Source organism: Heterodontus francisci, chromosome 2, assembly GCF_036365525.1.
Source record: "Heterodontus francisci isolate sHetFra1 chromosome 2, sHetFra1.hap1, whole genome shotgun sequence".
Classification (NCBI taxonomy): Eukaryota; Metazoa; Chordata; class Chondrichthyes; order Heterodontiformes; family Heterodontidae; genus Heterodontus; species Heterodontus francisci.
Window position 1 is genome coordinate 113,738,735 of NC_090372.1, and position 27,834 is coordinate 113,766,568.

At 45.5% G+C, this 27,834-nt stretch overlaps 1 protein-coding gene across 3 annotated transcripts in view; it reads right to left on the minus strand.

Moving 5' to 3' along the window:
- The window catches only part of mios (missing oocyte, meiosis regulator, homolog (Drosophila)), an 89,730-nt gene extending 77,936 nt beyond the window's left edge, over positions 1-11,794 (minus strand). Inside the window, exons 1-2 of one of the 3 annotated variants that reach the window (XM_068009694.1) lie at positions 11,705-11,794; positions 597-694 (exon numbers count right to left, since the gene is read on the minus strand). The gene's annotated coding sequence lies outside the window, so the exon portion shown is untranslated. Of the gene's footprint in view, positions 1-596; positions 695-11,049; positions 11,662-11,704 lie in introns of those variants that run through there. The other 2 variants (XM_068009685.1, XM_068009701.1) reach the window with 2 other exon arrangements.
- Between the last annotated feature and the right edge of the window lie 16,040 nt (positions 11,795-27,834).

Here is a 27,834-nt window from a genome sequence, read left to right on the forward strand (position 1 = left end):
TAATTGTACAGAGTTTTGTTCTCTCCCCTGTCTCCGTGTACTGCGCTGGACCTTCTGGGTACAGTACTGTGCTTCCTGCCAATCTTTGCCCAGCAATAGGTCTACCCCCTGCATGGGTAAACTCGGAATGATTCTGACTGTCACTACACCAGTGACCCAACTTACTCTGTAGGTAAATTTTAACAAAGTAAACCTTCAAGCATTTGCCAGTAAGCCTTTTTACTAACACTATGATATTTGTTCTGCTTTCCTGTGGCATTTCTGACAATTTGGCTGCCAGTAAGGTTTGAAAGCAACCGGTATCCCTGAGGATGGTTATCTCCTTTCCTGGTGCCTGAGACACACAAGGAGTCATTTTTACTTTGTGAAAAAAGTTTGATATGTGCTCTGCTCTTACGTGATATTGATTGAAGGTTCTGTTGAAGATGGTGGGTTACTTCTAGCTCTTCCTGCTGTATACTGTAGATGTCCGATTTTTTAGCAGGGCACTGTGCTTCCTAGCTTGGCTAGAACTCAAGCTGTTACAAGTAGATTCCCTTCCGGGTCAGTCTCTCTCTGGCTCTCATTTTAAAAGATAAAATTGGGTTAGCTCTCACCTCCTGGTAGGAGACATCGTCATCTTTTCCTCATGATGATCAGACAATGGCCGAGGACGTGGCTACTTCACTCCTGTTTCAGAAGAAGACATCCAGCTCTGTAATGTTTTAGGATAGGTGTAAGATGGGTTTCGAAACATCTTTTGGCTTTGAAGATTTGTCCTTTGTCAAGCAGTTCAAATACACAACAGGCCAATCCCCTTTCTCTTTGGTGGCCATTTTAGACAATTGTTCACTTTTTAAGATAAAGGTTCACGTTATAAAGACAAAGCCCGTTTTTCATAACTCTCAGAGTTACTCCACGTTTGTTGTATCATCACACTTCCGGTGTGCGTGTCACGGTGTATTTGCTTCGAGGTGCAGGGCAAGGCTAAAAAACTTGATGAGTACCTTGTATCAGTTTTACTCAGGAAGATGATACTGATCAAATTTCAGTAGAAATGGAGATAATAGAGGTAATGGATGGGGTGAAAATTGAAAAGCAGGATGTACTGGAAAGGCTGGCTATGCTTAGAGTGGATAAGTTGCATGGTCTGGATGGCTTGCATCCCAGGTCGCTAAAACTGGGGTGAAGAAAATTAACAGGCACTTGGAGAGGTTTGGGTTAATTAAGAGCCAGCGCATATTTGTAAAAGACAGATCGTAATTGCCTAGTCCACTTGAATTTTTTGATGGACTAACAGCGAAGGTTGATGAAATGAATGCAATAGATGCTGTCCATATGGATTTTAAGATATGTTTAACAAAGTATCACATAAAAGGCTGGTTACAAAAATTGAGGCTCATAAATGGGATGGTGTCAGCTTGGCTAAAAAAAAGGCTGAAGGACAGAAAACAGCGAGTGAAGTTAAATGGCTGTTTTTCAGATTGGAGGATGGCAGACAGTGGTGTTCCCCAAGGGTCAGTGCCAGGATCACTGCTTTTCTGACATATAATATGTAAGGAAGAGGAGAATGGGGGAAGGGGAAAATAATAGAAAAGTGTGTGGTTATGTATTTTGGCAGACGGGACAGAAAGAGGCAATATCGACTTAATGGCATAGTTCTAAAGACTATGCAGGAGCAGAGGCAGCTGGGAGTTCATGTGTATAGATCTTTGAAGGTGGAGAACATATTGAGTCAGCAAAGCATTAGGAAATCTTGGGCTTCATAAATAGGGGTATTGTGTGTAAAAGCAGGGAAGTTATGCTGAAATAAAAAAAAAAGAGTACTGGAAATACTCCCTATGTCTGGCAGCATCTGTTTTTAAGAGAAACGGAGCTGGCATTTCAAGTCTGTGACTTTTCATCAGAACTGGCAAAGGTTATAAATGGAATAGGTTTTGAGCAATTGAGGGTGGTGGTGGGGCGGGGGGAAGAAGAACAAACGTAAAGGCCTGTGATAGGGCGGAGGACAGGAGAGATTAAATGACAAAGATGTCATGGAACGAAAGGCAAAGCGATTGCTAATATTAGTGTATTAAAAGAGCAAGTATTAGTCCAGAGAGAGTTAATGGCAGAATAATGAACAGCTCTGTACAAAAGCAAAAACATGAAAAACAAGGTTTAAGACAGACACATGGTTTAAAAAAATATAAACGAATAAATAAATAAAAATTTAAATGACAGCCACATTCTGAAATATGCAGTTATGCTGAACCTGTCTGAAGCTCAGGTTAGGCAACAACTAGAGCAATGTGTCTCACCATATTTGAGGAAGGATGTAAGGGTCCTTGAGAAGGTATAGAGGAGATATACCAGAATGATTCCAGGGATTAGCTACACGGCTAGGTTGGAGAAGCTGGGTTTGTCCTCCTTGCCATAAAGGAAATTGAGGGGAGATTTGATAGAAGTGTACAAGGTGACAGGTTTAGATAAGGTAGACAAAGAAAAGCTGCTCCCATTAGGTGATCATACAAGGAATAGGCAACACAGATTTAAGGTTTTGGCAAGAGATATTGGCTAGAGATCATCATTGGCAAATTTCCCTCCAGTATTACTCAGAAACTTCACAGGTGCCCCAAGTCTGGTCCCTCTCCATTTCGCCACTATTTTCCCTATACTAATCCTTTTTTTCCCTAAGTATTATTATAGAAAGACTCACCAGGACTACTTAATGTAGAACGTATTTCTGTCCTTGTCCCATTCATTTAGATCCATGGCACCTGCCTTGCTAAAGATAGGTGCCAATGGAAAGCTTACAATAGGACATGGTGGCCATTTGATTTTTTTTTTTAAAAACAGATTTCACACTTCTTACTAATCTCTTCTATTAGCTTCATATACTCTTCAAATCATCTTTTAGCACAATTTTTAACCTTCAACAAGGAGGGTGAGCAAACTGTCTTTGTAACTTAAGACAATTTGCTTTTTTCCCTGATTCTTATCACCTAATGCCATTAATACTTGTTTAACACATTGACAAGAAACAAGAAATTTTGTTCAGGGGGTACAATAATGTCCTTATTGGGTAAACTGCAGATCCACTGACTTTGCAAGAATAAAGCCCTTATCATGTTCCATGCCAAGTTTCATTTGTGCCTTTTATATAAGGTTTACTCAATAGATATCTCAGTAGAGACTACGTTAGTACTTATAAAATGACTTACTCCACCTATTTTGCATGGAACCACAACTCTCTTTAGTGACATCGGTGTGCTATCTCCAAACCTAAAGCAAGTAGTATCTTTATATCCCTTAATCTTGCGTCGGTCCTCACTACTTAGTGAATGGAGGTAACGTTTTAAACAATCTGGTCAACATATTGTCGAGGTGTAAGCACTATCCAGCATTAACTCCATGTGGTTAGTACAATTTGTTTGGATTCATCATTATCTCCATCTTTTTTCTCAGAATTCTCATATGTCAGAGGACCCTGCCACTCTGCTTCAGACAGCTCACTTCATAATGATATTTCAAGTCACACCTGAAGCACCTATTAACTGTCCTTGGGCATTCCTGGGGTTCATTCCCCAATTGCTCCAATTCTGTCTTCTGCTGTAATAGCCAAATCTGTTAAAGGTGCTTTCATCCTCATTCTGCCTGCCTTTAATCCTTCCATTGTACCGACACCCGGGTCTGGTATCTCACCATTTCGATATGTGGCAATCATTGACTCCTCTATTCTTTGTGTTAGCAGAATATCCATTAGTTCCATGAAGGTTGAAGGAAATAACTGTTTTCTCAGGAATTTTTTTTAAAGCAGCAGACATCTGATCTAATCAGGGTTGCACTTTCCAAGAACAGAACATCAGTTAGAACCAGTAGTCTGTTCATATTCAAAAAGGGAGGGAGACAGAAAGCAGGAAACTACAGACGAGTTAGCTTAACATCGGTCTGAGGGAAAATGATAGAAGCTGTTAATAAAGACTTTATAGCAGGGTACTTAGAAAAATTCAAGGTAATTAGGCAGAGTCAACATGGTTTTGTAAAAGAAAAATCACGTTTAACCAATTTATTGGAGTTGAACCCATTTATTGAAGAAGTAACGTGCTGTGGGTAATGGGGAACCTGTGGACGTATTGTACTTAGATTCCAATTGATAAGGTGCCACATCAAAGGTTATTGTGGAAAATAAAAGCTCATGGTATAGGACATAATATATTGGCATGGATAGAAGATTGGCTAACTAACAGGGAACAAAGAGCAGGCATAAATGGATCATTTTCTGGTTGGCAAGATGTATCAAGTGGTGTGTGACAGGGTTCAGTGCTGGGGTCTCAACTTTTTACAATTTATATAAATGACTCAGATGAAGGGAACAAAGGTACGGTTGCTAAATTTGCTGATGACACAAAGATAGGTAGGAAAGTAACTTGTGAAGAGGACATAAGGAGGCTACAAAGGGATATAGACAGGTTAAGTGAGTGGGCAAAGATCTGGCAAATGGAGTATAATGCAGAAAAATGGGAAATTGTCCATTTTGGCAGGAAAAATAAAAAAGATTATCTAAATGCTGAAAAATTGCAGAGCTCTGAGATGCAAAGGGATCTGGGCGTCCTAGTGCATGAATCACAAAAGCTTAGTATGCAGGATCATCAAGTAATTGGGAAAGCTTAATAGAAGGTTATTGTTTATTGTGAGGGGAATTGAATACAAATGTAGGGAGGTTATGCTTCAGTTATACAGGGCATTGGCGAGAACACATCTGGAGTACTGTACAGTATTGGTCCCCTTATTAAGGAAGGATGTAAACGCATTGGAATCGTTCAGAGAAGGTTTACTAGACTAATACCTGGAATTAAAAGCCGGCTCCGGACTGCAAATGAAACCCGACTTGAGCCAGACAGAACCACATCCCACCCCGAGTTGGCCAGAGTCCTTCCATTTTTTCCCCGCGCCCAACTCGACCATCAGTTAACCTACCTTTTGTTTTTCACTTTGTTGCTTATCTGCACAAGCTTAAAATAACTATAACAAAACCACCTTTCAAGCCAAAAAGTACATTAACATTGGAAACACTTACCTGAGGTTGTAATAGAGCATTTCCAACCCGACCCGAGCCTGAATGCCGGACCCGGAAGTGCGACCTGACCCGACCCCGACGCATGTCGTCGGATCCCATCGGGTTCAGGTCGGGTAGCCGGCCTTTACCTGGAATGAGTGGGTTGTCTTGTGAGGAAAGGTTGGACAGGCTAGGCTTGTATCTGCTAGAGTTTAGAACAGTAAGAGCCGACTTGATTGAAACATTCAAGATCCTGAGGGGTCTTGACAGGGTGGATGTAGAAAGGATGTTGCCCCTTGTGGGAGAACCTAGAACTAGGGGTCACTATTTAAAAATAAGGGATCGCACGTTTAAGACAGATGAGAAATATTTTTCTCTCAGAGGGCTGAGAGTCTTTGGAACTCTCCTCCTCAAAAGGCAGTGGAAGCAGAATCTTTAAATATTTTTAAGGCACAGGTAGATAGATTCTTGATAAGCAAGGGGGTGAAAGGTTATCGGGGGTAGGTGGGAATGTGGAGTCAAGGTTACCATCAGTTGAGCCATGATCTTATTGAATGGCGGAGCAGGCTCGAGGGGCTGAGTGGCCTACTCCTGCTCCCAATTCGTAGGTTCATATGTTCGTATATGAGACACCTGAGCATAACCCAGCAATTTAAACACTGGTACTGATCCAGGGATCCCCACATTGAATTTCATTAATCTTTTATACAATCTGTTAAAAGTCCATGATAAATTCTTCTTTGGCACGACCAATTGTTTTCCGAAATCCAATCGTGTACACATGTTGCAATTGAGGCCATATAGCTGAAAGAAGCAATAAGTCACAGTGCACACAATTTAGGAGGATACTCAACATACAGGTACCTCTGCAGAGTCTAAAGACAGAAAGTCACCACCTGGGTGCCAAGGCGCCTGACTGCCCTCCCTAAGCAGGATTCTCAGCACCACAGCAGAGATCCAGAGTGCCCTTTTACCCTGGAAGTTGTGGTTGAGCGTCTTCTGGAGCTTGGCAACAAACTAGGGGGAAGGGATCAAAGTGACCAACTGGTACCAAAGCATAACTGCCAACTGACTAGCACTCAACCCCTATTGGACAGCACTCTGAGCAGTCCTGTCCAGCGCCCAAGGCAAATAGTGACCTTGGCCTCCAGCTCTTGCCAGTTCACCAGCCAGGGCTAAGTTAGACTCCCAGGTAGCAGAGGTGGGTGGTGCTCCAGGCAAAAGGCCTGAGCTCCACCAGCAGGGAGTTGAGTGTCATCACTGACCTACCCTGAGTTTAGAAAATTTCTCCCAGTTGATCCTGGCGGAGGATGCCATACACTGGACTTGCTGGCGCTTGTGCATTCTCCGCAGGTCAATGAGGAGCACGTCATCATCAAAAGCTGAGAGAATGACCTAGACACCAGTTCAAACAGAGCCATGTCCATCAACTCCTCCGCAAGAGGCACAGGAAACATTGTATGCAGACGGCATATAACTGGCAGGACATGGGGCTTTCTAATTGCACTCCTCTCCCAAAGCAAAGGGGCGTGTAGAGTCAGATCTGGACAATGTGGGCATTTGGATTTGGGACACAAGAGTCCCAAGAAAGTATTCGAGATCCACCCTGTCAAAAGCCTTCTGATCCAGGGAAAGGAAGGCAACCAACAGACGAGTGTTCTGGGTCCAGAACCTGGCCCACCAATCCATGTTGGTGTTGTTGTGGATTGTCCATCCCGGGACCATGTAGGACCAGTCAGGATGGATCATGTGAGCCACCACAGTGCAACAGAGAACAGACATGACCCTGGAAAAGATTTTGTAATCCTTGTTGAGGGAGTCCGGGCGCCAGTTCGTAACCAGGTGGAGAACACCCCTTTTGGACAGGACAATGAAGGCCCTGCAGCAAGAGAGCGGCATCTCTCCAGTCGCCAGACTTTCCCTCAGGACCTCAGCGTAGTTGTCGCCTCAGGACATCCCAGAACACTCTGTGGAACTCCACAGACAGCCTGTCCAGCCCTGGTGACTTGTCTCCCAAGCATATTGATCAGCTTCACTTGGCCAACATGACTCAGTGCATCCTACCACAAATCTCACAGCATTCTCACTGGACTGATCCAAAGAGAACAAAGCACCGTAATAGGCTCGGGCCTGGCCACCAATGCCCTCCAGATCAAAAACCTGGGATCTGTCAACCAGTGGCCTCAACAGCTACTGACAGATTCCCTGCCTTTCTTCCAGCGAGTAGAAGGGGGAGCCATAATCCAAGTTCTGGAGGAACCGGATCTGCGCTTCCATAGCCTCAAAGAAGGGAAACACAAGCAGCCCAGAATCGACAGAATGAGTCCCAGAAGTGCTCGTCCTCCAGCAGCAGGTTGTTAAAATGCCACTATGTGGATCTCACCCATACATGGAGCAGAACCACTTCACCCATGCCAGGTGGTGGTTTGATTTGGCACTGGCCACACAGAAGCTGCTGGAATGCGGGAGATGTAAGCCCCAGAGGTAAAGGTGGTCAATTCAGGACCCTTTGCCTCCAGACCTCATGAAAGTGAAAGTGCTGGAGTCGGGGTGGAGATTTTGCCTGATGTCCAAGTCATAGGACTCAAACAGGCCCCTCAACGTCTCCATCGCTGCCTGGCCATGTGGGGTACCAGAGCAGACGATCGCCTCGAGGGTGCAGTTGAAACTACACCATCCTCCCGGGGTTGTGGGGTAATATACTCACCAGCATCAATAACCACCCTGCCTGATTTGGAGACGAGGTGACCCCTCCATGCGACTCAAGGAACCACGTAGCCTTTTCCCCTGAACAGGGTTTCCTGCAAGAAGCACACCACATACTTCCCTTAAGGAGCAAGGGATTGAGAAATCAATGGCATGCCTCTCTGCCGCTGTTGAGGTTGGCTATGGTTGTCTTCATGGCAATAGCGCAACCACCATAGACACCCTACTGTGGGGAGGCAGCGGAGTCACTCGTGACCTTCCACTCCCTCAGCAGCCCAGTGAGGAAAGCCTTGAACTGGTGCAGCTCGAGTTGGCTCACATCCTTGCTCATGCTCACAGATTTTACTGCAGAGCAGATGGACCGAATGAGCATCACAAATTCAAACCATCAGTCAAAGGCCAGCTGAACCTTTCACGGCAACCGAAACTACTGGCCAAGAACTCCAGAGTTCCACAAGGGGGCTAAGGTGGGACTTGGTGAGGGTACAAGGGGACTACCGCTTCACTAACAATTGACCCCGTCATCCCTGGCACCCCCTACTGAGTCATCGCCCTCCTCCAGTTAGCAACTGACCTACTCGCCTGTCATACTTCTGACACCATCCCACTCCCCAGCATCACAGGCAGAGAGATCCCTCCTGGGCTCCTCTGGGCGGAGATGGGGGTGGGGGGGGCTGCAGGTCTGGGTCAAAGCTCAGGCACCGGCTTGCACGGCAAGACAGGAAAAAGCTCCACCCTGACTCTGGCGCCAAAGTCACAGGTGGAGAAAAGGGGGCCTTCTCCTCCACTGCCCAGCAACCCAGCATGTGGAGCCTCTTTATTTGAATCCCCGACCAGGTCAAGCAGGCCCTGGTGGATGTCAGCCAGGCTCATCCTCATTGACCTCTGCCGCCTCAGTCCCCAAGATACCTGATCTATCAACAAGTGACTGCATTATACCCAGTGGGTCTCTGCCCCTCCCTTGGAGGTAGAGGGCAAACGATCCGTCTCATACTCCGGAGGGATGAATGACCCCTGCAGACTGTACATGGTAGTAGGGGGGAAAAGATGAAGGAAACGGCGTGGTTGGTAGCAGGATCCGCGATGGGCACAGATTTCTCTTCCATGAAGAGATGTGCATTAGCCGGGCACTCCCCCCTTTCCAAGGAAATCACTTCCTCCTCCTTTTCCAGGAGGGACGTGAGGGGGGAGATCTCCATGTCTGCCGAGACCTCTGACTCTGCACCTTCACTTTTGCTCCTGCACCCGGGTCTGACCATGAGATGTGAACGCTCTGCCAAAGCAGGCCTGGTCATGGGCACAAAGTCAACACAGTATCACATGTTGGTTAGCTTGCGCTATCTGGGGGCTGGCCTTGAGGTGCTTGATCTTGCGCCGCATCTTCCTTCCACGGAGCAGCTCCCGTCCCCTCCGGCAGCAACAGTGACACTGGCAACCAACACCAACTGCATTCACAAGGATTCAGACAGGGGAATGGGAGCAGGGAAGAGGCCGCGGTGCCTGCCTCGGTTGCCTGGGCAGCCCAGGAGGTGGGCAGTGTTACGTACATGTCCCACCTCCTTACAGGTCCCCTTGAGGGCCAGGTGCACCAACCATTCGGTCTTCAGAAATGACACTGCCTTTCCGTACATTTTTGAGTTGGCTACGATGGCTGAAGAGCTGACAACCCCAGTCATGGCTTTGAAACACACCTCAATCATCATGCTGGAGTGAGTGCAGCTCTTCACCACATGCTTTTTAGTGATGAATGTAAATGGCGACAATGCTACAGGAACAGCAAGAGCAGCAGACACAGCCACTTCTGGAGGGACCTCGTGGACCCTGCCACAGGCAAAGTTGAAGTTGACACTGAGCTTTGTAAGCTACACCCACCCCAGTCTTGCATCTGATTTTTTTGATGATGCCTTCATCTGCACAGAACAGCACTGAAAAGGAAAAAAAAACACCCTTAGATTGGGATGAGAGAGTGGCTTCCTCCATTCTATGCAGTTTGAACACACAAAAATAATTAGCGAGACAACCGAAAGTCACGTCCATTGTCTCTTGAAGAGAAAGACAGAGAAAGAAGAGGAGGAAGGGTACAGTGTAGGGTCACCACTCAAAATGTGGCTCAGTGTTGGAGGGGTGCACCTTCCCAAGATTATTGTTAGTTTCTGGTAGTGATGGTCACCTTGGGAGGGGGAGGCGATGTCTTCACCCAGGACAACTGGAACCGCCAAGGCATAGTCATCCACTGGATCCACTGGGGAAAAAAAAAAGAGAACCCAGACTGCTCCAGCTGTCCTGGGCCAGGCAACGCAGAGTGGGAGAGCACATTATTACACGCACACCTCTCGCAATCTTGCAGCCTCAGTTTTCTTTCCTCCTCCCACCTCTAAGTAACAGATCTTGTAAAAGTGCACCAAGCACCCACCTCTTACAATTGAAGATGGCCTCTCACACTCTTCTTGAGCAGAAGTTGTGAAAGTCTTCATTTTATCTTTGTTGACTCTTCCTTCCTCTCTCCTCCCAATATGAAATGCATCAGCCAGTATGGGCACAACAAAATACCACAAATAGCAATGTTATAATGACCAGATAACCTGTTCTTTTGAGATTCTGATTGAGGGAAGAATATTGCCCAGGACACCAGGGATAACTCCTCTGCTCTTCTTCAAAATAGTGCCACAGGATCATTTATATCCATCCAAGAAGACGGGCCTGAGTTTAATGTCCCATCCAAAAGACAGCACCACCCACAGTGCTGCACTGTGATTTCAGCCTTGACTTTTGTGCTCAAGCCCTGAGTAAGGCTTAAACGAGAACCTTGTAACTCAGAGGAGAGAGTGCTACCAAGTGAACCACAGCTGACATAACTAAACTAGGGGCTTGTCTGGGATATGAACCTGGGACCTCTCACATCTTTTCTGCTAATCACCCAAAGCAAGAATCACTCCACTAGATATTGTGTCCACCACCTCACAACAGTTAATATATAATTAACATCCACCTCCCCTTTTTGCCCCAGATTGGTGCTGGATCTTGCACATGGTCTAGAGGAAGTCCTGCTGGTTCATGCTTCGACCTTCTGAACCACAGAACTGTTGCCACATTTTTTAATTCTAAAAGCTTAGCATGTATTCAGATTTTGTCATCATTGACAAAAATGTCCTTCAGCTTTGCTTGCAAAATACTAAAGAACTTAGCAGGAACAAGCAACCAGTTTGAATCAACAATTGGAAAGTTGCCCCATGTATTTTTCAACCAATACTCAAGATTCTTGGGCTATCCAAAGTCGTAATGCCAAGTGACTACCAAAATTGTATCTCCAAAATGGAGCACAATACCTTGGAAATGCCTGCATCAGACAAATTTATCAACCTGCTTCTTCACGAGGACTGCCTGAGGTTTTGCAAAAATTGATAAAAAGAAAAGTCCATGAATGTCCTCCTTCTGTGCTGTACTACTGTATGAGTTTCCAGCGCTATGCGATGTGGAATAAAGCCAGAGCCTGTTGGGTTCAGATCATTTAGCAGGCGTTCCGGGGAGGGGGTAGTGTCCTGTATAAATGCCGCTCGAAGGGGGAGGGCCTGACTAGCCACCAGCGAGACTGCAACCGATGAGTACGATCTTCCCAAAATCTTCGTCCGCGAAAACATTGGGTGGGTGGTGTCTGAGATACTCAGCCCTGCCCATGTCGATCGCCACGCATCACTCGTGTTCCACTGCGATCCCCGAAGTAGAGAGCCACAGGCCTAAAGCTCAGCAGGCGGTGATGGCCGCTTAAACCTCGGCACTCAGCCGCCCTTCCATTCTCCTGGCCGGCAGATGAGCCCGGGGCCTGCTGCTTCTGCAACCGAGCGCCGCCGGGGCCTGAACATGCCATCGCCACCAGCGTCATGTCGGCCACTAGCTGCACGGCCGCCCTCAGACTAATTCCTTCCATGCATAATCAGTAATTGGTGCCTAACATCAACAGCAGGCCAAAGCCCCGAGACTCACCCAACACTTCCCCGGCACCTGGAGCGTTAACATCGGCTTCGTCCAGGAAACCCACACCTGACAGCGCATGCGCGGCTCCCTGCAGGCGCAGTGTTTATCCACGTGACCCAGACGTCATCAGAATCTCCCGCCCCGCGCGCCTGCCTTTGATCTGGGATCTGGCAGGCACGTGGCTGCTGAGGGTGGTGTTGCAGGATCGGTTGAGGATGCAGAGCTGCCAACGTTGGGTAATAGGAAAAGTAGAGATCTGGAATGAGGCAAATTGCAAACATTACATTATTTTAAAGGGAAAATAGGGATTGTAACTCCGAATATAAGTGATACATGACAAATCTCCAATATGTAGTTTGTCCAGAGCCATATACAGCAAAGTTTGCATTTACCACTGTAGACCTCTTTTGTACATTTGTGATATTATGCTGTTTGAAGATCCACTTATCCAAACCCCACCAGTTGTAAGAATGTAAGAAATTGGACCATATGGCCCCATGAACCTGCTCCACCATTCAATACCATCATGGCTGACCTTCTGCCTCAACTTCACTTTCCCACCCACATTCCATATTTCTTGATTCCCTGAGAGGCCAAAAATCTCTCTATCTCAACCTCAAATATATTCAACAATCAAGTATCCACAACCCTATGGAGTAGAGAATTTCAAAGATTCATAACCCTCTGAGTGAAGAAGTTTCTTCTCATCTGAGTCTTAAATGATTGACCCCTTATACTGAGACTATGCCCCCACGTTCTGGATTCCCCAGCCAGGGGAAACAACCACTCATTCTCTACCCTGTCAAGCCCCTTCAGAATCTTGTATGTTTCAATGAGGTCACTTCTAAATTCAGGACAGCATAGGCCCAATTTACTCAGCTTCTCATCATAGGACAACCCTCCCTTCCCAAGAACTAATCTAGTGAACCTTCACTGTACCACCTCCAGTGCAAGTATATCCTTAAATATGGAGACCAAAACTGTGCACAGTACTCCAGTCTCACCAAAGCCCTATACAATATTAGAAAACTTCCTTATTCTTGTACTCCAATCTCATTGCAATAAAGGCCAACATGCCATTTGCCTTCCTAATTGCTTACTGTACCCTTTTATCTACCCTACTAGTTACATCCTCAAAAACGCTAATAAATTTGCCAAACATGCTTTCCCTTTCATAAAACCATGTTGAATATGATTTTATAAGTGTGTTTTAAGACTTGATAAAAGGTCATCATGCTAACTTTCTGTGTTCCTTATACAAGTACACCCAATTCTCTCTCAACATCAAAATTTACAAGTTTCACACATTTAATAAGCATTCCGCTTCTCAATTATTACTACAAAAGTGAATAACCTCACACTTCCCCACATTATCATCTGCTAACTTGTAACCCACTCATTTAACCTGTCTATATCACTTTGCAGCCTTTTTGTTTCTTCCTCACAGCTTAGATTCCCACCTATCTTTGTATTGTCAGCAAACTTGGATACAATACTCTTGGTCTCTTTGTCTAGATCATTAATATAGATTGTAAATAGTTGAGGCCCCAGCACTGATTCTTGTGGCACTCTACTAGTTACAGCTTGCCAACTTGAGCATGTGCAGTTTATCCCTACGCTCTGCTTCATGTCTTTTAGCCAATACTCCAACCATGCTAATATATTACCCCTGACGCCATGAGCCCTTTATCTTGCATATGAATCTTTTGTGTGGAACCTAATCAAATGCTTGTTTGGAAATCCAAGTATACTACATCTACTGGCTCCCTTTTATCTACCCTACTAGTTACATCCTCAAAAACGCTAATAAATTTGCCAAACATGCTTTCTCTTTCATAAAACCATGTTGAATATGATTTTCTCAGTGTGTTTTAAGACTTGATGAAAGGTCATCAATCTGAAAACTTAACATAGTTTCTCTCTCCACAGCTGCTTCCTGGCCTGCTCAGTATTTCTAGGATTTTCTGTTTTACCCCACCAGTCCTGGGTCATTTTATACATTGCAGTAGTTTCTCTGAAAACTAAGTGCATTAAGTGCACTATATTTTTTTGTTAGAAAGAAAGACAGACTTGCATTTATACAGTGCCTTTCACAACCTCAGGACATCCCAAAGCACTTTACAGCCAATTAGGTACGTTTGAAATGTAGTCTCTGTTATAATGCAGGAAACACTACACGCAATTTGTGCATAAACAGCAATGCGATAATGATAAGATAATCTGTTTTAGTGATGTTGTTTAAGGGATCAGTGTTGGGCCAGTGAGAACTCTTGTTCTTGTTTTCAAAGTAGTGCCATTGAATCTTTTACATCCATCTGAGAGGAACAGGGGAGGGAGAAAGGGAGGAAAAAGGGTGGGGTGATCGGGTGCATGGAGGAGCAGGGGAGGGAGCAGTGGAGTGTCCAAGGTGTGTGTAGTGGTTGTTATTGCTGCTGAAGCTGGATATGGGCAGCTGCGGGGGTGGTGGGTTGATTTGAGCATTACAGTCAACAGTCATGAGGGGCCTAAAGGGAGGATGAGTGCTGTCAATGTCGGGGACCTGTGGGGCAAAATCAGGGTACTGCCTGGCAGAGGGAATGGTCACAGACAATGGGGGCATTGGATTCTGTAGGGGGGGTGGGGGAAGGTCAAGACTAATGGGTTGGTTATTCTATGACATCATAGGGAGGGGAATGGGACTCAGCAATAACTTAAGGTGAATTTGAGGAGGATCAAGGGTCAGAGTCAGTATTTGGATGGTAACGGGAGTAGGAACGGGGGGAGGGATGGCAGGAATAAATTGTTTGTAACACTGTCCAAGGTAATGGGGGAGGTTCAATGGTAACAGAGGGAAGATTTAAGGTTACATTGGGTGGGTCATGGGTCATGAGTGCAGGCTTGAAGGTGGCCGGAGGAGGTTGAAAGGTGGGGAAACTTGCCTTAAATTGTACACACACTATTTTCTCAAACAATAATGCAAACTATGTGGCCACTCAAGGATTGCAAATTGAGTGGGAGAGGACAAACGATGGTGGGTGGGATTTCCTACTGGCTGCAATTTTAAGGCACATAAAATCAAACTGCTCATTGCCTCGCTGTTTCAGCTGACTGGCAACAGAAGGCTGAATTGGAATGCTCTGCTCATTTCATTATTTGAAAAGCTGCAGCAACATGGGTCTCATACACACAATTTGTCTAGTACCACAGGAAGAAGAGCAGAGGGAGTGACTAACAAGGGCTCTTTTCCCTCAACGCATGATGCCTGAATGCCAGCAACAGGCAGAACAAGAAGGTGAGGATGCTCTGAATGATAACATCCAGGAACAGCATTATCGAAGATGGGCACTAGCACATCATCACATCCTCTGGACAAGGACAAATTACCTTTAAATGTCAGAAAGACTATGCCAGAGACACCTAAGGATGTCATGTGAACTGGTCACAGATATTTGTAGGATCCTGCAGCATGACCTGCAACTGCTTGGGTTTGGTGGGGATCCCATGCCAGTTTCTCGCAAGGTGACTGTTGCACTCAATTTTTTTGTTAGTGGTGCTTTCCAGGGATCAACGGGTGGCATATGTAGCATCTCACAGTCTGTGACCCATAAGTGTATCAAAGAAGTGACCAATTCCCTATTTTGTCATGCCAATGATTACATCTACTTACCTATAGATGAGGAAAGCCAGGCAGCAAGGTCTGCAGCCTTCGGTGCCATCGTTGGGTTCCCTAGAGTCCAAGGGGTGAATGACTGTGCTCATGTGGTCATTAGAGTTCCCTGGGACCAGCCTGTTGTCTATGTGAATCGCAAAAGCTTCCACTCTTTGAACGTACAATTGGTTTGCAACCACAGGGAGAAGAATAATGCAGGTTTGCACACGTTTCCCACGGAACTGTCCCGACTCATACATTTCGAGGTAATCAGAGCTGCCAGGAATTTTTGACAGACCAGCCAAAGTAGATGGCTGGATCCTGGGTGACAAGGGTTACCCCCCTTTGGAGATGGTTGACGACACCAATATGTCATCCCCAAAGGGCTGCTGAAGAGAGGTACAATGTCGCTCACGCATCCAACAGAGCCATCATTAAAAACATCGTAGGCATGTTGAAAATGCACTTCCGCTGCCTTGACCATTCTGGAGGGGCTCTTCAGTATGCACCACAGAGGGTCGCATGAATAATCGTTGTCTGCATTGCACAACCTGGCAATTAGACGCAGTCACATTCTGCAAGTGGAGGCACTGGAGGAACGCCAGCCCTCCACAGACGAGAATGACTATGAAGAGGATGAGGAGGAGGACAACAATGGCAATGATGCCATTATGGATATGAGGGCCATGGAGAGACATGCAAGGGACATCAGGGAGAACTTCATATTTGCACGTTTCAGCCAACATTAAGACACTTCATAAAGGAATGTTGGGAGGAGAAATTTTTTTTTCCAAATATGTTCACATACGCCTGAGGTCTTATTCATTGTTATGAGGGTATAGTCTACATGGACTTCAGTAAGGCTTTTGATAAGGTCCCGCATGGGAGATTGGTTAAGAAGGTAAAAGCCCATGAGATCCAGGGCAATTTGGAAATTTGGATCCAAAATTGGCATAGTGGCAGGAGGCAGAGGGTAAGGGTCGAGGGTTGCTTTTGTGAATGGAAGCCTGTGACCAGTGGTGCACCACAGGGATCGGTGCTGGGTCTATTGCTGTTTGTAGTGTTCATTAATGATTTAGACGTGAATATAGAAGGTATGATCAGTTAGTTCGCAGATATCATGAAAGTTGGTGTCGTAAATAATGAGGAGGAAAGCCTTAAATTACAGGATGATATAGATCGATACAGCACTAAAACAGGCCCTTTGGCCCACTGAGCCTGTGCCAACTAACAACCACCCATTTATACTAATCCTACATTAATTCCATATTCCCTACCACATCCCCATCTTCCCTCAATTCTCCTACCACCTACCTACACTAGGGACAATTTACAATGGCCAATTTACCTATCAACCTGCAAGTCTTTGGCTATGGGAGGAACTTGGAGCACCTGGCAGAAACCCATGAGGTCACAGGGAGAACTTGCAAACTCCACACAGGCAGTACCCAGAATTGAACCCGGGTCACTGGAGCTGTGAGGCTACGGTGCTAACCACTGCGCCACTGTGCCACCCTATATAGATATAGATGGGCTGGTAAGATGGGCAGAGCTGTGGCAAATGGAATTTAATCCTGAGAAGTGTGAGGTGATGCATTTTGGGAGGACTAACAAGGCAAGGGAATACACAATGGATGGTAGGACCTTACGAAGTACAGAGGGTCAGAGGGACTTCGGTGTACTTGTCCATAGATCAATGAAGGCAGCAGCACAGGTAGATAAGGTGGTTAGGAAGGCATATGGGATACTTGCCTTTATTAGCCGAGGCACAGAATATAAGAACAGGGAGGTTATGATGGCGCTGTATAAAATGCTAGTTAGGCCACAGCTGGAGTACTGTGTACAGCTCTGGGCACCACGCTATAGGAAGGATGTGATTGCACTGGAGAGGGTGCAGAGGAGATTCACCAGGATGTTGCCTGGGCTGGAGTATTTAAGCTATGAAGAGAGACTGAAAAGGCTAGGGTTGTTTTCCTTAGAGCTGAGAAGGCTGAGGGGGGACCTGATTGAGGTATACAAAATTATGAGGGGCATTGATAGATTAGATAGGAAGAAACTTTTTCCCTTAGCAGAGGGGTCAATAACCAGGGGGCATGGATTTAAGGTAAGGGGCAGGAGGTTTAGAGGTGGTTTGAGAAAAAAAAAATTCACCCAAAGGGTGGTTGGAATCTGGAATGCACTGCCTGAAGAGGTGGTAGAGGCAGGAACCCTCACAACATTTAAGAAGTATTTAGATGAGCACTTGAAATGCCATAGCATACAAGGCTACGGGCCAAGTGCTGGAAAAAGGGATTAGAATAGATAGGTGTTTGATGGCTAGCACAGACACGATGGGCTGAAGGGCCTGTTTCTGAGCAGTACGACTCTATGACTCTATAATCGAAAGGAAGGGCTTTTCTGACAACAGCACGTGAACCTGTAGTGGAGATGTGCCTAATGGCCTGTATGCTATCAACTTCATTAAAAGCAACCTGCATCACCTTGGAAATACAGTCCTGCATCAAAGCATTATCCCGCACAGATAGGAAGCTATCAAATGTCTTGAGTTACGGTGGAATGGAAAACACACCTATGCAAGGAAAGTAAAGGGGGTGACCGCAGAACAACAACGTAAGGTATGTTGGTCAGGAAAAAAGTGCAAAATTGTCAAAACAGCCATCATTGAAGACTGAAGGCTCAAATGTCAATGAGAAGAGGACACTGGACACTTTCAGAAATGCATTGCAATCATCAATGCATTCGTGCCATAGGCCTCCAATAAACATTTTCCTTTTCAACTGAAACAAAGCAAATGATTTATGAGTGTGCAAAGATTAAAGCTTATAAATATGTATTTAAACTTCAAAAATATGTGCACAGTATTTACAGCACCCGTGCCAGCTTTGTGCTCAAAATGTTTTTTACATTTTCTACCACTATGTCTCGGTGCTACCCTGACATTAGCAGCTGAGGTGGAGGCAGTCTGCTCAGTGCGCTGCCCCATTGCTCTGGATGACCGTGGTGGGTGTCCTCTGGAGGAATGGGGCCTTGATGGCTCCATCCTACTGAGAGACTGCAGCACTGATGCTCGAGTATCCCCTTTGTGCTCGCCTGCTGGAGTCAAGTATGTCAATGTCGGGAGCTGGGTGGGGGTAGGACAAGACGCTGCTTACCCTGAGGTTGTTCTGAGAAGGCGGCCCCGGGCAAGCGGGCACGCGCTCTTCCTCCATCTGGCGTATGATGGCACCTGCCTGTAGGGAGGTCCAAGTCCCTCGTCCCCCACTCATTTAGACTCTGCTGTATGGAGCCCATGGCTACAGCAATGGAGTGCAAGTCAGAGCGCATATGGCTCGAGTGCTCAACCAGACTTGTCATGAGGCTCACCATACTCTTGACTGAGTAAGCCATGCACTCATATGCTTAGGACATGGCAGATGTCATTTCTTGCATGACCTCTCCATGGCACACGCAAAGCCACACATCACCTCAGGCAGTTCTGACATATTTTCCACATGGCTTTGCTGCACATTCAGCAGACAGAGGATCATCATGAGCGTGGGGCTGAACAGGGGCCTGGTCCCCAGCAGTCCTCCGATTTTCAAGGGACCCAGCTGGCAGATGTTCCCTCAGCTGCTGGGACATGTCTGCATTATGACCACCAGCTTGTGACCCAGATTCTAACCTTAAGACCCCCCCAGACCGTGTGGATGTATCTGCACTGGTGGAGGTGGAAGAAGAGGCAGGTGATGGTGCACCCTTTGGGGCATTGTCATCTTCCTCCCAAGAGGTGTTCTGTCATTCAAGTGTGGGCACCTGCAGTGGAGACACAAACAGACACACGTTAAGCATCAGCTGAACCTGAGTTCACACACTTTCCTTTGGTGTGTACACATGACTACAAGACTGAAGATGACACTTCATCCTTATGCCTTGAGGATCCTGCCTTGCCATCTGCAATTGCTCTGCCTCCCTCCTTTCTTGCTATTTCTGCCACCTCCTCCTCAGCTGGTGTCAGCACCCTGATGTCTGGGACACCTCTACCTGTCTTTACCCATTCCCGCTGGTTGTGGGTGTGTTTATCCTGCAGGAGACAGTGCAGATTTAATGACATTTCAAAAGATGCATCACACCCATTGTATACATGCATCAACACCACTCATTCCAAGTACATAAAAATTGCCAATCGTCAACTTTTTACACAATTATTTAGTGTATGGCACCAAGGCTGGTCATGCATTCCACTGCATGCTTTTTCTGCCCTCTATCTTAAAGACACAGAGCCAGGAGAAAAACAATGGAACAGCTTCACAAAGACCACTTTTCCCTGCCAATCTGAGCATGTCATTGAAAGGTTTGCAACACTGAACCCAGGTGCACCGTGTCAGCCCATGGTTCGAGACCTCCTCTGCTACCTCCATCCAGGCTGCCTTGGTCAGGTGGGAGGGACTTCTGATTCCATCTGCAGGGAAGAGGACCCCTGCCTTTCCCTGATGGCCTGGAGGAGAACCTGCAGGGAGGCATCACTGAACTGTGGAGCAGGACACTGCCTGCTGCCTGACATTTACTTTGCTCTTTCTGCAGTGAAGAAAAAATGATGGGGAGTTGGTGCTGGGTTTGAAAAATCAAGGAAGGAAAAAGCAGTTAAAACTAAGTAAAATATTTAATTGTGGTATCTTTGAAGGCACTTACATACCACAGAGGTTGCTGCTTCTTGAGATTTGAAACACAGTATGATTTATAGTCATGACGCTTGTGGTGCTTGACCGAGTACCAATGAAAGGTGTCCCTACCGCATGATTGCACCTGTCTCCCATGCCTGTCGCCTCACCATTGATTTGCATATAAAATTGCATACAATATGGGGAAAATGGCAGAAGCCGAAATTCCGCCAACTTCCAGTCCCGACGTCGGGAGTGCCGCAGGATTTATGAAATCCTGGCCCAAGTCTCTGGAGTAGAATTTAAACCCATAACCTTCTGACCGAGAGGTACACATGCTACCAACTGAGCCATGGCCAAAATGTGCATAGGCCAGTAAGGTTTAATTTTGAATCCCTGGTGTGCCAACCCACAAAACTCAGAAAAGCTGCTGAACAGATTTTAAAAAGCTGAAAAAGCTCGCCAAAAAATAATCTTATGATTATGCCCTCTGGTTCTGTATTCCCCACCAGAGGAATTAGTTTCTCTCTATCTACTCTATTGAATACCTTTATCATTTTAAACACCTTAATTAGTTCAGAAAGTGCGAGAAATACTCAGCAGGTCTGGCAGCATCTGTGGAAAGAGGGCAGGCTGTCCGTCTCTGGCAATGGCGTCAGCTGCCTGTGTGCAGGCACTGACGCCATTTTTAAAAGGGCTGTGAGCCCTACCAGTAAATTTAAATACTTAAAGCGCAAATAAATAAAAAGAAGACATTTCTTCTGCCCTTCCAATAACAATTTAATTAATTATTTGCCCTCTCCCCCTCCCCCCAAAAGCACTTACCTTGTCCATCTGACCTTCCCCCCACAAACTGAATAAACTTTAAACTATATCCCTTCCCACCATCCCCTACACCAGTGATGTAACTTTGACCCCATTCCCCACCTCCCGCACTGAGAAACCTAACTCCTCCCCGCTCCCCACCAGTGAGGCGCCTCGTTTCCCCAGAAGGGGATCCGAAGGCGTGTGAGAGCTGGTCATTGGGCCGAATATCGGAGCAGAAACTCAGGCGGCGACGTAAGTATCGTTAATGCATTCATTTTAATTTATTTAAAAATGCAAATGGGGTCCTGTCGCCAAACGGCGGTGGGGTTGTGGGGTGGGGTGGGGGGGGTTGCTATGAGGCCTTGCCACTGCCAGTAATATTGGGCTGGGCCCTCCTGGCATCGGGGTGCCAGCCCTCTCCCGGAGACATCTTCAGGCCCCGCTCCCAACCACGGAACCCGCACCTGGGCGAGAACTAAATCCAGCCCAATGTTTTAGGTCTGTGATCTTTCATCAGAATACCAGCCAAGTATATTCAACAAGTCCTAAAAACCCTTAATTGAACTCATTAAGCCCTGATATCATTCTAGTGAATTCATACCATGCCTCCAGGGCTAATATATCTTTCCTAAGGTTTGTTGCTCAAAATTGAATGTAGTACTCAGATGGAGTCTGATCATGGCTTGGCATAACTGGAACATAATGTCCTCATTTGAATTCCAAACTTCTTGAGATAAAGACCAACATTCAGTTAGCCTTTTTGATTGCTTTTTTATATCTCTATACTAGCTTTTAGTGATCTGTATACAAGGAGACACAAATCCCTTTGCTCTTTGTTTCTCACCATTTCCTAGGTAGCCTAATGATATACTCTCCCAGGGACATCTGATTTCAGACACTCTTTGGAACGTCTTCCAAGATTTTGAAGTGTACTGTGAATCAGTATTTAAAACCAAAGATAATTAACTCTAGAATGGTCACATAGTATATAATGAAGCTGCATTTATTTAAAGCTATATGTTTTCCAATATTATTCATACTTCAGCACAAATAATATTGCGTGAAATTGTTATCTTCACACAAAGCTTCATCTCCTTTGTGAGATCTTGGATTCTACAAAAATATGTTAAGAAAATTTCCTTTCAAACCCTAGCTTTGAAGTAATTTACATTCAAATTTAGTAATCATAGACTCATAGAATAGTGCAGCACAGAAGGAGGCCATTTGGTCCATCTAGTCTGCGCCGGCTTTTTCAAAGAGCAATCCAGTTAGTCCCACTACCCTTCCCTTTCCACATATGCCTGAAATTTTTTCTCCTTCAAGTATTTATCCAATTCCCCTTTTGAAGGCTACTATTGATTCCACTACCCTACCAATCTATTCCAAATCCCAACCACTCACTGTGTAAAAACGTTTTCCCCAATGCTATCCCAAAATCTTTTGCCAATCACATTAAATCTGTGCTATCTCACTGTCAGCCCTTCAGCCACTGGAAGCAGTTTTCTACATTTACTCTATCTAAATCCTTCATGAGTAGAACTACATCTATTGGGAAGGTGGTGGTGTAGTGGTAATGTCACTAAACAGCAATGTAGAAGTCCAGCCTAGTGCTCTGGGAATATGGGTTCAAACCTTGCCACAGCAGATGGTTAAAATTTGAATTCAATTAATAAAACTGGAATTAAAAGCTTGGCTCATGGTAACCATGAACCCATTGTTGTAAAAACCCATCTGGTTCACTAAGGTTCTGGCCTATATGTGACTCCAGACCCACAGCACTCTAAGGAGAACAACTCCAGTCTATCCATGCAACTGTAATTGCTCACAGAATTGTTATAGTACAGAAGTTCCATTCCCCTGCCTTGTCCCTGCACATTCTTCCTTTTTATATAACAGTCTAATTCCCTTGTGAATGCTTCAATTGAACCTGCCTCCACCACGTTCTCAGGCAGTGAATTCTAGACCTTAACCACTCGCAGCATGAAAAAGTTTTTCCTCATCTCACTTTTGCTTCCCTTATCTTTGCTTCTGTGCCCTCTCATTGTCGATCCTTTCATGAGTGGGAACAGTTTCTCTCTATCTGCTCTGAACAGACACCTCATGATTTTGAATACCTCTATCAAATCACCTCTCAGCCTTCTCTGCTCCAAGGAAAACAGTCCTAACTTCTCCAATCTATCTTCATAACTGAAATTCCTCATCCCTGGAACCATTCGCGTGAATCTTTTCTGCACTCTCTCCAATGCCCTCACGTCTTTCCTAAAGTACAGCACCCAGAACTGGACACAATACTCCAGCTGAGGCCAAACTCGTGCCTTATACAAGTTCAACAATAAAGCCCAGGATACTGTATGCTTTATTAACTGCTCTCTCAAGCTGTCCTGCCACCTTCAATGACTTATGCACATATACACCCTGGTCCCTCTGCTCCTGCACCCCTTTAGGATTGTATCCATTATTTTATATTGTCTCTCCTGTTCTTCCTACAAAATGAATCACCTCACATTTCTCTGCATTGAACTTCATCTGCCATCTGCCTGCACATTCCACCAACTTGTCTATGTCCTTTTGAATTCAACACTATCCTCCTCACAATTCACAATGCTTCCAAGTTTCGTACCATCTGCAAACTTGGAAATTGTGTCCTGTACATCAAGGTCTAGCTCATTAATATATATCAGGAAAAGCAAGGGTCCCAACACTGACCCTGGGGAACTCCACTACAAACCTTCCTCCAGCCCGAAAAACATCCATTAACCACTACTTTGTTTCCTGTCACTCAGCCAATTCCATGCTGCTACCATCCATTTTATTCCATCAGCTATAACCTTGCTCACAAGTCTGTTTTGTCGCACTGTATCAATGCCTTTTGAAAGTCCATGTACACCACATCAACAGCATTGCCCTCATCAACTCTCTCTGTTACCTCCTCAGAAAACTCCAGTAAGTTAGTTAAACATGATTTTCCCTTAAGAAATCCATGCTGGCTTTCCTTAATTAACCCACATTTGCCCATATGACTATTAATTTTGTCCTGAATTATTTTTTTCTAGACGTTTCCCCACCACTGAAGTTAAACTGACTGGCCAGTAGTTGCTGGGCTTATCTTTATATCCTTTTTTGAACAAGGGTGTAACATTTGCAATTCTCCAGTCCTCTGGCACCACCCCTGAGACTAAGGAAGAAAAATTATGGTCAGTGCCTCTGCGTTTTCCACCCTCACTTCCCTCAGTATCCTTGGATGCATCTCATCTGGCCCTGGTGCCTTAGCCACTTTAAGTTCAGGCAGCCTATCTAATATTTCCTCTTTATCAATTTTAAACCACTCTAGTGTCTGACTTACCTCCTCTTTCAAAATCGCCTGGGTTGCATTTTCTTCCTTGGTAAAGACAGATGCAAAGTATTAATTTAATACCTCAGCTATGCTCTCTGCCTCCCTGTGTAAATCTGCTTTCTGGTCTCCAATTGGCCCTACCCCTCCTTTTACCACCCTTTTACTATTTAAATGCCTATAGAAAACTTTGGGATTTCCTTTAATGCTAGATGCCAGTCTCTTCTCATGCTCTCTCTTTGCCTCTCTTATTTGCTTTTTCACTTCCCCTCTGGACCTTCTATATTCAGCCTGGTTCTCAATAGTATTTTCTACCTGGCATCTGTCATAAACACAAATTTTCTTCTTTATCTTAATTTCTACCTTTTTTGCCATCCAGGGAGCTCTGGATTTGTTTGCCCTACCTTTCCCCTTTGAGGGAACATACCTTAGCGGTGCCCGAACTATCTCTTTTTTGAAGGTAGCCCAATGTTCATCCACTGGTTTTCTTGCCAGCATTCGACTCCAATTTATTTGCCCTAGCTCCATTCTTACCCCATTAAAGTTGGCCTTCCCCCAGTTAATTATTCTTACCCTGGATTGCTCTTTGTTCTTTTCCATAGTCAGAATAAACCTTGTGATACAATGATCACTATCCCCTAAATGGTCTCCTACTGATACTTGATCCACTTGACCCACCTCATTCCCAAGAACCAGGTCTAGCAGTGCCTTCTTTCTTGTTGGACTAGCAACATATTGTTGTAGAAAATTTTCCTGAACACACTCGAGGAACTCTTGCCCTTCACTGCCCTTTGCACTACTATGTTTGGATAATTAAAGTCCCCCATTAAAACCACTCCATAATTTTTGCACCCTCTCTGTAATTTCCTTGCAAATTTGTTCATCCATGTCCTTCCCACTAGCTGGTGGCCTATAGACAACACCGAGCAATATAACTGCACCTTTTTTGTTCCTTAGCTCTAGCCAAATTGATTTTGTCCTTGACCCTTCTGGGACATCCAATCAGAGGGCTGGCAGCTCAGCAGTATTGGCGGCGCCACTGGGAATGGTGGCCACTGCTGATACTGCAGACGCCTCGGACCCAGGCCCAGCAGTGGAACCTCAGAAGAGGTGGGCGAGGCAGGTCACCGGGGCCAGTCCGGAAGGCCCCAGGGAGGGGAGGTAGGGGCGGTGGTTGTTCAGTCCAGGGGGAGGGGGGGTCCTGGGCAGTAAAGTTGTTCCTGGTGGGAGTCCTCCATAGGCTACAAATTGTCCACGGAGAGGGGACCTCATCCCACCCTCCAAGCCCACAGGAAGGGTGCCTCATTTTACAAGACGTCCTCCCGCCTGGTAAGATCCTACCGTCGGCAGGAGGAGGCCCCTAATTGGCTGTTAGTAGGCCACTTAAAGGCCTCAATTGGCCTCTGGACGGGAGGGTTGTCGTCAGCCTATCCTGCCCCTGGGAAGATCGCTGGGCGATGGGCACTCCGCCCCGCTCCCATCGCGATACTCCGTGACCCCCTGCCTCCGATCCCACCTTGGTGCGGGCCGGTAAAATCCTGGCCTTAATGTTGGGATTTCCCCCATTTCACTGCAATACTATTTCAGTTACAATGATGCGGAAAGCTGCTGGGTCCTGCTTAGTACCTTTACAGGGTGGGGAGGGAATCAGAGGGGAACAATTTCAGGCTGCTATCCTGCATCTCCAACCTGCCAAGTAATTATTATTTTTATTTTTTTTATTATTTAGAGATACAGCACTGAAACAGGCCCTTCAGCCCACCGAGTCTGTGCCGACCAAGAACCACCCACTTATACTAACCCTACAGTAATCCCATATTCCCTACCACCTTCCTACACTAGGGGCAATTTACAATGGCCAATTTACCTATCACCCGCAAGTCTTTGGCGGTGGGAGGAAACCGGAGCACCCGGAGGAAACCCACGCGGTCACAGAGAAAACTTGCAAACTCTGCACAGGCAGTACCCAGAATTGAACCCGGGTCCCTGGAGCTGTGAGGCTGCGGTGCTAACCACTGCGCCTCCCAATGAATGCCATTGGTGCAGGGCTGAGAGCATATCATTAGCCTTATACCAAATAGCTTAAAAATATATACAAGTTTAATAGTAAATTAGAGTTTATTTGTTGTTAACTACTGACAACCTACCATCTTCGTCAAATGGCTATTATTTTCAGTGCTGTTGTTAGATTTTAGGTGGTTTTACGTAGATTTCTCATTGATTACAGAGCCTTGCTGGCGGCTAAATTGGATAATCCCTGAAAATGGGTGCGGGAATCGTGATGCACGATTAACCTGTGCCTATTGGATGTAATGCCATTTTCATGCTGCCTGCTCGTTTACGTGATTTCTGTGTGCAGCTAGTGCTAAATGTACTGTTGATTGACTGCATGCATCAGCAGCAGCCCAAAATATGATAATAAGTCAGTTTTTAGTTTATAATAGCTAGATTTTAACAATTAGTATTCTAGTTCATGACCTTTTAAGTAACCAAATAATCTTACAATTGCCCTCTTTGAGGGGAAGATATCCTTATCAACCCCTCAGTAACTATTTCACTATTTTCAAGACAAGCCACAAGATCTAAATTTTGTGTCTTTTAACACACTTGTCAAAAGTAGCAAATGACAAAGCATGAAGAGTCCTACTACTAATACTATGGCCTGGGTTAGTATCATAAACATGGACAGAATCCAGAACCATGGGTGTTGGCATACATTATATACAGACTCCCACCATTGGTGGTCGCCGAGCCAGTGTATTTCCTGCATTCCACAGTCATTGTTCTGCATCATTTTTACTCAGTGTTTCTGTTCCAGGCTGCAGTGCTGACTGCTGTACTAATATCCAATCATTCCCCTTCATTGAGTCTAATTTGCCTAATTGTGATGGCAGCATCCATTGCCCAACCACACTGGTCACTAAAACGTCACATTACATTCATTACAATGTCACGGTCAAGTGAGGAGGGGTCGAAGGGCTTCCCTCTTTTCCCTCTCCTTGTTTGACCACAACAGGTTTAATTCTTTCTTAAAGTTAATGTACTGGCCAATTAAGCAGGCGTTTGATTATTTGCTAGCTATGATCATAACAAGAACCAATCGGACAGGTTTTTTTGAGTTTACAAAGAAAGAGGTTAACTTTATTGTAACTAAACCGAACTAATAAAATAATAAACAATGCGCCAACTTTCACTCTCACACACACTACAGGCTTACACATACACAAATGGGTTACAGAGTGGGGAAAGTTAGATTGGTTGAGTTAGAGTCCATAAAAAGATATACAGTCTGTGGAGTTTGGCGATTCAGCTGGCTTCTAGCTGAATTCAGTGGTCCTGAGGCTTTTCCTTTGAAGAGGTATATGACTGAGAGTCTCTTGGAGATAGCGATGTGGATAATTTCCTTCAATGGGGTTTCTGATTGTAGCTGGAGCATGCAAATGTGGCCAGTCAACAAGCAGGAATTGAAAGCTTTCAAGCTGAATTGGAGAGGGGTGGGGAACACCCCCACTTAGGGTCTGCTGGTGTCAGAGTCCAGTTGCTTCCTCTCTGCTGCAGAGAAAAATACCAGCTTTAAACCACAGATGGGGAGGGGCTTGTCACATGACAGTCACTCAGTCATTCAAACATAGCAGATAGCAGTATTTCTCTGCTTGCTGAGAGAGCAGATAGTTCCTTTAAACTTCCTGGGTCTTGATTCTTGCTGGGATATTAGCAGACATTCTGTCTCTCTCTT